Raw genomic sequence first — 12972 nt, forward strand, 5'->3', positions numbered from 1 at the left:
CGGGAGAAATATCAATAACCTCAGATATGCAGATGACACCACCCTTATGGCAGAAAGTGAAGAGGAACTCAAAAGCCTCTTGATGAAAGTGAAAGTGGAGAGTGAAAAAGTTGGCTTAAAGCTCAACATTCAAAAAACGAAGATCGTGGCATCCGGTCCCACCACTTCATGGGAAATAGATGGGGAAACAGTGGAAACAGTGTCAGACTTTATTTTTTGGGGCTCCAAAATCACTACAGATGGTGACTGCAGCCATGAAATTAAAAGACGCTTACTCCTTGGAAGAAAAGTTATGACCAACCTAGATAGCATATTTAAAAGCAGAGACATTACTTTGCCAACAAAGGTTCGTTTAGTCAAGGCTATGGTTTTTCCTGTGGTCATGTATGTATGCGAGAGTTGGACTGTGAAGAAGGCTGAGCACCGAAGAATTGATGCTTTTGAATTGTGGTGTTGGAGAAGACTCTTGAGAGTCCTTTGGACTTCAAGGAGATCCAATCAGTCCATTCTGAAGGAGATCAGCCCTGGGATTTCTTTGGAAGGAATGATGCTAAAGCTGAAACTCCAGTACTCTGGCCACCTCATGCGAAGAGTTGACTCATTGGAAAAGACTCTGATGCTGGGAGGGATTGGGGGCAGGAGGAGAAGGGGAAGACAGAGGATGAGATGGCTGGATGGCATCACTGACTGGATGGACGTGAGTCTCAGTGAACTCCGGAAGTTGGTGATGGACAGGGAGGCCTGGTGTGCTGCGATTTATGGGGTCACAAAGAGTCAGACACGACTGAGTGACTGATCTGATCTGATCTGAAGCATACATGTTGGCAAGTGCAGTGTCACGTATAACCAGCTAATCCTGTCTTGTCACATATAACCTCCCTAATTGAATTCAGATTTGTGAGGACAAATATATATCCCAAAACCAAAAAGGGGCACAAAAGATAAAAAAGATCAGAGTAGTCATGAAAAAACATTTTTGCATGAAACTTACATCTCTACTACTTCTAGACCAGACAGCCTAATCAGTGAAGCCAGCATTATCCTGCCACCAAAGCCAGATAAAGACTTGACTACTCAGATTCCTCTGCATTTTCTTGATTAGAGAAATGGCCCACTCTTTCCTGTTATGGGCTGTCCTCCCCAGTGGTGGGTTGAATGGTGGCCACCACCCGAAAAAAAGACATGCCTACATTTGAATCCCCAGAACCTGTGAAGTTTAACTTATTTGGAAAAAACACCTTGAGATGAGGCCATCCTGGACTACCAGGGTAGACCCTAAATCCAATCCAAATGTCCTTATAAGAGAAACATGGAGAAAAGGAAGAGGCAATGTGAAGACAGAGGCAGAGCTTCAAGTCACACAGTCACTATTCAAGAAACACTAGAATCAATAGAAGCTGGAATAGACAAGGAACAGACTCTCTCCTAGAGCCTCTGGTTAAGGCTGGGTGGGCCTCGAGTGAAGATAAAACCCGGGGTTCTGTGTCTTCCTTAGGAGTCATTTAGGTAGAGCCCGAAGAGACATTCCACAACCCAGAGGATAAACTGTTAGCCCTACAGCCTCCAACTAAAAAAAACAGTGCCCTCACCCTCCTGCCAGTATCTGATTAATCTGTTTGGATACAGGGGGCAGCACATTTCTACCAAATTCCCAGATAAATAACAAAATTTGAAGGGGACTCTGGTATTAATAACAAGAAGTTGCAAAAGCAACAATAAAGAAGTGCTGGAACTTCCCTGGCGGTCCAGTGGCTAAGACTCTGCACTCCCAGTGCAGAGGGCCCAGGTTTGATCCCTGGTCTGGGAACTATAGATCCCTTATGCTGTTACTAAAGATCCTGTGTGCTACAATAAAGATCGAAGATCCTGCGTTCTGCTTCTAAGACCCAGGGTAGCCAAATAAATAAATATATATTAAAAAAAAAAAAAAAAGTCCTGCCATTGGTCTCCCTGTCCTGTTTGGGCCTCACAGAACGTTGGGCATCTGTAATCAACCTCCCCAGAGTCTCTGGCAGTGAGATTCTTCCAGCACCTGCCAGTGCCCAGCCTTTGGACCTCATGAACTTTCTCCCTGTGGAGCAGGACAGGCCTTTGCACAGCAGCTGCCAGCTGTCCATGGGCCACAAGAAAGGCTGATCCCCTGGTCAAAGGGAAAGTGTCCTTCTCCAACTTGGCGTTCTCATCCTGCCATGTGTTAGTTCTACTGTGGTGGGAGTATAGACTTTTTAATTTTTAAATCTTCCTATAGTTTATTCATTTTCTTTGTTTAAAAATTTTGAATAGCAAGGGACTCACATGATTCTAAAATCTGATGGTACACATATAAAACCACAGAAATAACAAGGTTTATGAGGAAAATAGGGTTTTGCCAAACAGCTCAGAATCTCCACATTTTGGTAACCATAACAGTAACAAAACAATCCATAACAATCCAAATAAAAACACTAGCATCGTTTTTTAAAAAAACTCGTTAAACAGCTAATAGACAAAGGTTATAATATGAGGTAAAGGACTTTACCATTATTGAAAACAAAAAGGGGTAAAGCTACTTCGACTAGGTGAGGAAAGATGGAAGCTGGTGGTTTATGGAAACAAAGCAGGGGGTCATCACCAACAGAAGCCGCAGGATAAGCAGCTGAGACTTTGCATAAAAAGTAGGTGCGATGCTGGTGGCTTTGGCTCATTGTTTGTGGTTGTTTCTTTTGCACTAGTATTTCTGGGCTGTCTTACTACCTTCTTTCATTTAGAATCCGCTTACAGAGTTACAATCTTCTCCCACAAAGCACAGACTACACCACAATCATCTTTTTCTATCGCTGCAAATGCATCTCAGCAGAAGACACCTAGGAAAGCTCTTGTAAGGCAGCCTGATGACATTTTTCTCCTGTGCTTTTGAGGAGCACATCAGCAAAAAAAGTTGTTGCCGCTCCTGTGTAGAATCAGACTGCAGCAGCACCTTACTAGTCTTGTCCTCAAAAAATTCTTGAAGATCAGGATAATTATTTCATAAGCCCTTCAAGACAGTGAGTCCAACTAAGTGGAGAGGAAGGAGACGCCATGATGAACGGCATCGTCTAAGCATCATATTCCCTCAGCTTGTTTGGCTCTATTGCATTTGGAACTTTGCATTCAGCTGCTGCTACTCATCGCAAAACATTCACGTACTGGGACAGATACACGCGACACAATGCAGATTCCACATTATGCTGACACCATTCCCTTGTTTATTTGCCGTAAGAAGCACTCTTTGCCACAGTAGAGACACTGAAGGGTCTTGCTTACAATCCCGCCCACCATCTGTCCAGTTCAAGCCTCAATCCCAAATAGGGAACCACCTTCTTTGGTTTCTTGTGTACTTTCCAGCTATGAAAATATCAGGAGATTCTTGGTTCTCATCTCTCTGTTTTTTGTTTTTTTTTTTTTTAAACACAAAGATAACCTATTCTACAGTTTTTCACCTTTCTCTTTCCACTTGCAATATATCTTTGAGACCTTACCAAAGTACCCAGAGAACTCCTGCATTGTGATTAGTTTTTCATTGCATAGTATTCCTGTGTGTGTGCGTGTGTGCATAAAATTTTAGCCAGTCTAAAACTGATGGATGCATGGATTATTCCCAATCTTTAAGACAAACTGCAATGAACAAATTTTATTATGTTTTGCATGTATACAAGCATATCTGTAGAAAGAATTCCAAGAAGTAGAACTGTGGAATTACAGGGTTTAAAGGGTATATACATCTACAATTTTGACATGCACTGCCAATTGTTTTTCTAAATGTTTGTCCTAAGTTGGATTCTACAAGCAATAAATGAAAGGAGGGCTTGTTTCTCCACAGCCTTGCCAATCAAGTACACGCCAAACTTTTCAATTTTTGCCATTCTGACAGCAAAAAAAAAAAAAAAAAAAAAAAAAATTCCTTGTCTAGTTATTTGATTTGCTTCTTCTTTATTATGAGTTAGGTTGAGCATTTTTTTCATCTTTCAGTCTATTTTGTTTTCCCTTGCTGTGTGAACTGTCCATAGAGCTCTTTTATCAACATGTAACATAACAAATATTTAATTTATATTTCGTCCATTGTTTGTCTTCCCCCAATTGAATGCTAGTTCCCATGAAATTTTTGTCTGTCTTGTTCTGCTGGAGCCCCAGCATCTATGAAAGGACTTAGCACAAAGTAGGTGGTCAATAAGTAATGGAGAATAACTAAATGGATAAATAGCATACGATTAGAGCTGGCAGTGGAGCAAGGAAGAGCTATGCAATAGATGGTCCTGGGATAATCAGATAACCATCAAGGAAAGAGAGAAACAAATCCATATCTTGCTCCAAACATAAAAATGAATTAATCCAGACATACTAAATGCTTAAATTTGGAAGACAAAACTTTTAAAATATTGGAGATTATTTTTGTGATCTCAGGATAGGAAAGAATTTATTAAACTAGACACAAAGTCCACAACATAAAGACCAATAAATTTGGCTACTTTAGAATGAAGAGCTTCTCTTAATCAAAAAAAATCAAGACAAGCCAGAAACTCTGAGAAGGTACGTGTAACACAGGAAGCCAGTCCAGGTTAGATGCACGATACTGGATGCTTGGGGCTGGTGCTCCGGGACGACCCAGAGGGTTGGTACGTGGAGGGAGGAGGGAGGAGGGTTCAGGATGGGGAACACGTGTATACCTGTGGCGGATTCATGTTGATATATGGCAAAACCAATACAATATTGTAAAGTTAAAAAAAAAAAAACAAGAAGAAAAAACAGGAAGCCAAAATCGTTTTCCTGCAATGACTCTCTACTGCCCTCTAGTGCCAAAGCTCTCTGCCTGCTGGCAAAGGAAAAATATTTAAAGGGCTCAGGTGCATTTTTGGAGCTGAGAAACAATAAATTCATAACAAATCCCATGGGGAAGGAGTGATGAGCATGACAATACCTGAACCTTTCATCAAACTTTCCATCATTCAAAGTGGGGTGGAGGTCATATACCTCTTTGTGTGTGGCAGTAGTTACAGGAGCACTTATGAAATATTTCTTGCCTTAATAAATGGGACCCAGATCTGATAGAGCCTCTAGATCTAAGAATGAACTACAAGAAATACAAAAGATAGAGATACAAGTTAATGGACATTATGAGGAGTCCAGATAAATCCAGACTGGAACATTTTACAGGATAAATGAACTGGTTTCTTCAGCAAATTAATAGTATGAAGCTAAAGGGAGGGTGGATTGCTATAAATAAGAGGAGGATTAAAAGACATAATAATAAAACACAATGTATTGTCAAAGTATAATTTTTAGAAACTTAAAAATAATGGTCCTATATACATATCAAGTGAGTATTTATCAAGGAAGGATAAAGGGAACCAGTAAAAAAAGAATTACAGCAAAAATAATTCAAAAGATTCAATAAGTGGGTACTGGACATACATCTTTTATATCTCTACTGACCAATATTCATTTACATTGCTATTTACCAAGAAGCATTTGCATCTATGTCATTTTTCTATAAATTCACATCTACCCTTAAAGAGTACACTGCTGCTAAGTCACTTCAGTCGTGTCCGACTCTGTGCAACCCCATAGACGGCAGCCCACCAGGCTCCCTCGTCCCTGGGATTCTCCAGGCAAAAACACTGGAGTGGGTTGCCATTTCCTTCTCCAGTGCATGCAAGTGAAAAGTGAAAGTGAAGTCGCTCAGTCGTGTCCGACTCTTAGCGATCCCATGGACTGCAGCCTACCAGGCTCCTCTGTCCATGGGATTTTCCAGGCAAGAGTACTGGAGTGGGGTGCCATTGCCTTCTCCAAAAGAGTACACCAAATACTCTAAAATAACAAGTCACAGTAAAGCTACACTAGAGAATGAGATAATCCTTCCACGGGCCTGTTGGCAAACACTCCAGTGTTACACAGAAAGGACACACAGTCATCAGTTTGCCTATGTCCAAGTTTGGGATTTTTTTTTCCTTAATAGTATGGACTTTGTTTGCATCTAGATTCCTACAACTCAACTGCCAAAAAACACCTTTGAGAAAATCAAGGAGCTTCAATATGGTCAAGTAAAGTAAAACATGTCTGCAATTTGCTTTAAAATATTTGAGTTAAAAAAGAAAGTACGGGGGAAGGAATAGATAAAATAAACTAACATGTTGATAATTGTTGAAGCCAAGTGGTTCATGATATTGCCTCTATTTTTATGTAGGTTTGAAAAATTCCATAATACTTTCAAAAAATATGTCATGATAGTATTCTACTTCACACCGTGCGGTAACTGCACCCTCACCACATAAGGTTTAGAATTCTTAATTATAAAGTTAAAAATTGAATTTCTCATTGTTTACTAAACAGCATATTTTTACTAACTTTTGAACAAAAAGATGTTTATATAAACATACCTAAAATATAAATATAATATAAATGGAATATAAAGTATTTTAAAGAACTACTCAAGTCAAACAGGGAGAAGGCAATGGCACCCCACTCCAGTACTCTTGCCTGGAAAACCCCATGGACAGAGGAGCCTGGTAGGCTGCAGTCCATGGGGTCGCTAAGAGTCTGACATGACTGAGCGACTTCACTTTCACTTCTCACTTTCATGCATTGGAGAAGGAAATGGCAACCCACTCCAGTGTTTTTGCCTGGAGAATCCCAGGCACAAGGGAGCCTGGTGGGCTGCTGTCTATGGGGTTGCACAGAGTCGGACACGACTGAAGTGACTCAGCAGCAGCAGCAAGTCAAATACTAGATTGGCTCAGTCTACACCTTCTTTCTGTTCAAAACCCAGCAGTTAATGCTGTTAGCATTCAAAATGCCTTTTTTTCTTTTGAAAAGCGACAGTGAAGCCTGTGGTTTTTTAGCCTGTAGCCAGGTCTTAGTACAAAAGCAGTCAGTTGTTAGCACACATTTATTTCTTTATTCGTTAAACCTTTGCAGTTGACACAACTTTTAGCTTTTCCTTTAGATGTCATTTATTCATGATATGTCATGGCCCTGATAAGAAGGTATCCTTCATACAAAAGACTCAAATTCTTTGCCTCTTTACCAATGGGAGCTTCATATTTTTAAGTATTCTGGAGACACACACCAGCTTCCTTCCTGTGAGACCAGTGTTACTTGGGTTCTGCTGCACACAGTGAATTAATACATATCGGGAGAACAGGACTCCCAGGAGTGTGTGTTCATGATGGTCTGTTGTGAGATGAGCAGAGATGTATTTACAGTGTCACCCCTGGCTCCCGGGACATTACTGTGAGCTGGAGGAAGGGAAAGCTGGGCTGAGGGTGGGGGGCAGTACAGGGAGCCTGGAGATGTTACCTTCCTCATCTTCCCAGCTGTGGGGTCTGACAGGGGAGGGTTTGGTCACCAGGTATCCGTGTGGGGGTGTTTGTCTCTTCACTTTCCTTCCTGTCCTCTTTACAGACAGTTTCCTTCACATTCCAGACAGGATGAGAATCTCTGCTGGTGGTCTCTTCCTCCTTGTCCTCCTGTCTGAGGGCAGGGTCTGCGGAGGCTGAGACCTAGAGGAGGAACTTCTCAGGTGGGAAAGGAATGCAGGTCACTTATGCTCCTTCTGGAATCTCTGCTTCCCCAGCCTGGCCTGGACAGACAGTCTTGAGACAGCTGAATCCCCAGTATAAGTGAGGCATATGGGGAAAATAAAATAATGTGCATCCATGGGTCCCTCATATCTTTTTCCCTGTAATCCCAAAATGTACATTTATTAATCTCCTAATTGTTACCAGAGAGTCACTAGTCCAGCTGATGTTCCAAAAGTGAGTATTATTCAGGGGCATGTCTACCAGAGGAGGGAACACTGGGAGCACCTTAGATCTGCCAACCACAGGATGACTTTGGGATCATCTGGCTTCTCACAGAACTGAGGATAGGAATGCAGAAACTTAAATAAGTAGAGAGTTCAAGTCCAAGGATTTGGAACTCACTCCACAGGTATCCAGATGAAAATTATGTTCCAAAAATATTAGTGCAATCGTCCAGGTTTTTGGAATTAAATGAGAGAACTTTGTAGGTAGAAACATAAAGGTAGGAAATGAAAAGACAGTAAGAAGCCAGGCTGAGAGTTAGAGTTGTCTCATTATCACTGGCGACTATGGTTCCGCAAGAACCACAGTGGTGAATTAACTGGATATGATGTGATCACCACGCTTGCATCCTGTAAGTCTTTGAGGATGACATGAACTTCTTTCATTATCCCCAGGACACAATATTGCTTTTAATACTCTGTCTTGGCTGAGCTTTGAAGGCTTTTCCAGGGTCTTCCACTAAACCTTTCTTACTTTTACTCCACACACACAACCACACAAAAATCAACATGCGGGTTCTTGCCAACTCTAAATATGTCTATAGCCATGACTCTAGGTGAAGAAATTGCCACCAAGAGAATGTGTAGATACAGAGAAGCCGTGAGATATATATGGCCCTAAGACAGGATGCACGTTATTTTCTGTTCCCCATATGCCTCACTTATACTGGGGATTCATGATTGCAGGCAGGTATAAGGGTCAAATCTGACATGTATCCATAGACCTAGAAGGATCTAGATGTTCCCTTTCATCAGTGAGTGAAATAAGAACAATGGCCATTGGTTCCCACATGGAATGATGTGGGGAATTACTGTTGAACACAACTGCTATGTATTGCAGGGTATGTCCTCAAGGTACTTAGGTTCGCTTAGGTTCAGGAACTGAGTTCTGGGTGTAGGAATTGTCTCAGGTCTGGAAATTAGATAAAGGATGGTAACTCTCTACTAGGCAGCTAACCTCAGCCTTCAACTCATTCATTTTGATCTATTAATATAATACTAAGAAACACTGTTGTTGCCTGTCCATCTTCCTTGCCTCTAGAAACATCACAATCTATTAACCATTTCCATAAACCCCTTACAGTTAGAATATCCTGCTTCTATCCTGACATTGTTGGTTAGTTCATAAATTTGGTCCTTGTTCCTGCCTTGCTGTCAACTCTTCCCCTGCTTTCTGGGATCCTATTATCCCCGCTGCTGCTGTAGTCCTATCTCCTAGATCAGCTCTGCCTACACAGGACAGCGAGGTTAACACTGCTCACTTGTTATTGCCTGATAAACACTTTCCTTTTGCAAATATTTGCCTGAGTTTTTTTTTTTTTTTTCCAGTTTTGTGTTTATACCAGCATGCCTACTTCTCTGAGTTTTTTCATGATTTTCTGTACAGTTGCCATGGTGGTCCAGGCATCAGTGCTTCATTTAATGTGAGCCATAGCACTTGTTCTGGCACAGGGACTTGAAGTGAAGCTATGAACCATGCTGTGTAGGGCCACCCAAGATGGATGGGTCACTGTGGAGAGTTCTGACAAAATGTGATCCACTGGAGGAGGAAATGGCAAACCACCCCAGTGTACTGCCATGAGAACCTCATGAACTGTATTAAAAGACAAAAAGGTATGACAATGAAAGATGAGTCCCCTAGGTTGGAAGGTGTCCAATATACTACAGGGGAAGAGCAGAGACCTACTAAGAGCCCCAGAAAGAATGAAGCGGCTGGGCCAAAGTGGAAGTGATGCTCAGTTGTGGATGTGTCAGGGGATAAAAATAAAATCTGATGCTGCAAAGAACAGTATTGCATCAGATCAGATCAGATCAGTTGCTCAGTCGTGTCTGACTCTTTGTGACCCCATGAATCGCAGCACGCCAGGCCTCCCTGTCCATCACCAACTCCCGGAGTTCACTCAGACTCACGTCCATCAAGTCAGTGATGCCATCCAGCCATCTCATCCTCTGTCATCCCCTTCTCCTCTTGCCCCCAATCCTTCCCAGCATCAGAGTCTTTTCCAATGAGTCAACTCTTCGCATGAGGTGGCCAAAGTACTGGAGTTTCAGATTTAGCATCATTCCTTCCAAAGAAATCCCAGGGCTGATCTCCTTCAGAATGGACTGGTTGGATCTCCTTGCAGTCCAAGGAACTCTCAAGAGTCTTCTCCAACACCACATTTCAAAAGCATCAATTCTTCTGTGCTCAGCCTTCTTCACAGTCCAACTCTCACATCCATACATGACCACAGGAAAAACCACAGCCTTGACTAGACGAACCTTTGTTGGCAAAGTAATGTCTCTGCTTTTGAATATGCTATCTAGGTTGGTCATAACTTTTCTTCCAAGGAGTAAGCGTCTTTTAATTTCATGGCTGCAGTTACCATCTGTAGTGATTTTGGAGCCCAGAAAAATAAAGTCTGACACTGTTTCCCCATCTATTTCCCATGAAGTGATGGGACCGGACGCCATGATCTTCGTTTTCTGAATGTTGAGCTTTAAGCCAACTTTTTCACTCTCCACTTTCACCTTCATCAAGAGGCTTTTGAGTTCCTCTTCACTTTCTGCCATAAGGGTGGTGTCATCTGCATATCTGAGGTTATTGATATTTCTCCAGGCAATCTTGATTCCAGCTTGTGTTTCTTCCAGCCCCGCATTTCTCTTGATGTACTCTGCATATAAGTTAAATAAACAGGGTGACAATATACAGCCTTGACGTACTCCTTTTCCTATTTGGAACCAGTCTGTTTTTCCATGTCCAGTTCTAACTGTTGCTTCCTGACCTGCATACAAATTTCTCAAGAGGCAGATCAGGTGGTCTGGTATTCCCATCTCTTGAAGAATTTTCCACAGTTTATTGTGATCCACACAGTCAAAGGCTTTGGCACAGTCAATAAAGCAGAAATAGATGTTTTTCTGGAACTCTCTTGCTTTTTCCATGATCCAGTGGATGTTAGCAATTTGATCTCTGGTTCCTCTGCCTTTTCTAAAACCAGCTTGAACAAATGGAAGTTCACGGTTCACATATTGCTGAAGCCTGGCTTGGAGAATTTTGAGCATTACTTTACTAGCGTGTGAGATGAGTGCAATTGTGTGGTAGTTTGAGCATTCTTTGGCATTGCCTTTCTTTGGGATTGGAATGAAAACTGCCCTTTTCCAGTCCTGTGGCCACTGCTGAGTTTTCCACATTTGCTGGCATATTGAGTGCAGCACTTTCACAGCATCATCTTTCAGAATTTGGAATAGCTCAACTGGAATTCCATCACCTCCACTAGCTTTGTTCGTAGTGATGCTTTCTAAGGCCCACTTGACTTCACACTCCAGGATGTCTGGCTCTAGGTCAGTCATCACACCATCGTGATTATCTGGGTCGTGAAGATCTTTTTTGTACAGTTCTTCTGTGTATTCTTGCCATCTCTTCTTAAATATTGCATAGGAACCTGGAATATCAGGTCTATGAACCAAGGTAAATTGGACATGGTCAAGCAGGAGATGGTAAGAATAAACATCAACATCTTAGGAATCAGTGAACTTAAATGGACGGGAATGGGCAAATTTAATTCAAATGACCATTATATCCACTAAAGAATCCCATAGAAGTAATGAAGTAGCTCTCATTATCAACAAAAGAGTCTGAAATGCAGTAATTGGGAGCAACCTCAAAAATGACAGAATGATCTTGGTTCGTTTCCAAGGCAAGCCATTCAACATCATGGTAATCCAAGTCTATGCCCCTACTGTTGATGCTGAAGAACCTGACGTTGATCAGTTCTATAAAGACTTAGAAAACCTCCTAGAACTAACACCGAAAAAAAATGTATTCATCATTGGGGATTCGAATGCAAAAGTAGGAAGTCAAGGGTCACCTGGAGTAACAGGCAGGTTTGGCCTTGGAGTATAAAATGACCCAGGGCAAAGGCTAACTGAATTATACCAAGAGAATGCACTGATCATAGCAAATACCTTTCCTTCACCACACAAGAGACGACTTTACACATGGACATCACCAAATGGTTAAACTGAAATCAGATTATATTCCTTCTAGTTGAAGATGGAGAAACTGTATACAGTCAGCAAAAACAAGACCTGGAGTTGACTGTGGCTCAGATAATCAGCTTCTTATAGTAAAATTCAGGCTTAAGCCACAGAAAGCGGGGAAAACCACTAGGACAGTCAGATATGACTTAAATCAAATCCCCTATACATATGCAGTGGAGGTGATGAATAGATTCAAGGGATTAGATCTGTAAACAGTGTGCCTGAAGAACTATGGACAGAGGTCTGTAATACTGTTCAGGAGCAGTGAACAAACCCATCTCAAGGAAAAAGAAAAGCAAGAAGGCAAATGGTTATCTGAGGATTCTTTACAAATAGTTGAAGAAAGAAGTGAAAAGCAAGGGAGAAAGGGAAAGATGCACAAAACTAAATGCAGAGTTCCAAAGAATAACAAGGAGAGACAAGTAGGCCTTCTTCAATGATCAATGCTTAAAAATAGAGGAAAAGAAGAGAAGGGGAAAGACTAGAGATCTCTTCAGAAAAATTGGAAATATCAAGGGAACATTCTTCCCAAAGATGAGCCCAATAAAAGAGAGAAAGGACTGAGACCTAGTGTAAGCAGAAGAGACCAAAAAGAGATGGAAAGAATACAGGGAAGAACTGTACAAAAAAGAACTGGATATCCATGATGATGTGGTCAGTCACCCAGAGCCATACATTCTGGAGTGTGAAGTCAAGCAGGCCTTAGGAAGCACTGCTGTCAATAAAGCTAGTGGATGCAATGGAATTCCAGTAGAGCTATTCATAACCCTAAAAGATGATGCTCTCAAAGTGTTGCACTCAATATGTCAGCAAGACTGGAAGAGGTCAATTTTCATCCCACTTCCCAAGAAGGACAGTACTAAAGAATGTTCAAACCGTCGGACAGTTGCACTCATCTCCCATGCAGGTGTTCAGGCTGGATTTAGAAAAGGCAGAGGAACCAGAGGTCAAAGTGCCAACATCCATTGGATCATAGAAAAAGCAAGAGAATTTCAGATAAACATCTATTTCTGCTTCATTGATAATGTTAAAGCCTTTGACTGTGTGGATCACAGCAAACTATGGAAATTTCTCAAAGACATGGGAATATCAGACCACCTTACTTGCCTCCTGAAAAACCTGTATGGAGGCCAAAA

The sequence above is a fragment of the Bos javanicus genome, chromosome 23 (genome assembly GCF_032452875.1).
Source record: "Bos javanicus breed banteng chromosome 23, ARS-OSU_banteng_1.0, whole genome shotgun sequence".
In the NCBI taxonomy this organism is placed as follows: domain Eukaryota; kingdom Metazoa; phylum Chordata; class Mammalia; order Artiodactyla; family Bovidae; genus Bos; species Bos javanicus.